The sequence below is a fragment of the Octopus bimaculoides genome, chromosome 10 (genome assembly GCF_001194135.2).
Source record: "Octopus bimaculoides isolate UCB-OBI-ISO-001 chromosome 10, ASM119413v2, whole genome shotgun sequence".
Lineage (NCBI taxonomy): Eukaryota > Metazoa > Mollusca > Cephalopoda > Octopoda > Octopodidae > Octopus > Octopus bimaculoides.
The window spans coordinates 59,340,013-59,340,904 of NC_068990.1; the positions used below are offsets into that span (position 1 = coordinate 59,340,013).

The 892-nt window shown below is 36.8% G+C and overlaps 1 protein-coding gene across 2 annotated transcripts in view; it reads right to left on the reverse strand.

The window, feature by feature from the left end:
• LOC106880026 (WD repeat-containing protein 48) overlaps window positions 1-892 on the reverse strand; it is a 143,678-nt gene that overhangs the window by 56,205 nt on the left and 86,581 nt on the right. The window lies entirely within an intron of this gene.

The window sequence follows — 892 nt, forward strand, 5'->3', positions numbered from 1 at the left end:
TATATATATATATATATAATCGTTTTGATATCCACTTTCCCATGCTTGCATGGGTTGAATGGAGTTTATATATATATATATATATCATCATTTAACATCTGTTTTCCATGCTATCATGCTTCATTGTCTGTTCTGGTTTAGTTTCTACAGCTGGATGCCCTTCCTAACACCAATCACTCCAAAGAGTGTACTGGATGTTTTTTATGTGGCACCAGCACCGGTTATCAATTCTACTGTGGTGAACAGGTCTTCTTGAGTACCGTAAGATGCCAGATATCTCATACATATATATATATAAGCAAAAACAAAGTATTACTGAAATAAAATGTGTAAAGTATTTCAATAATATATATAATGCAGATTCTATGACCCTTCTAATTCCATTCAGTTTCTCAAATAATCTACAGTAAGGAAGTGGAAACCTGTACTTTCTTAAAATTTAAGTTAGGGTTATATTCCATGCTTATTAATTGTAATAAACTACTGCAAACAGAAAGTAATTGGAAATGTGATAAATTGAATACAACACTTCATTTAGCAGTTTGTATTAAATTGTCTTTAAATATAGCTTCTTATAATTGCAATCTATTCCACTCCCCCTCCACCACCACCTTCATTTAGCTAAATTATGCAGCCTGGATCAAGCAAATCATCATCATCATCATCATCATCATCATCATCGTTTAACGTCCGCTTTCCATGCTAGCATGGGTTGGACGATTTGACTGAGGACTGGTGAAACCGGATGGCAACACCAGGCTCCAGTCTGATTTGGCAGAGTTTCTACAGCTGGATGCCCTTCCTAACGCCAACCACTCAGAGAGTGTAGTGGGTGCTTTTACGTGTCACCCGCACGAAAACGGCCACGCTCGAAATGGTGTCTTTTATGTGC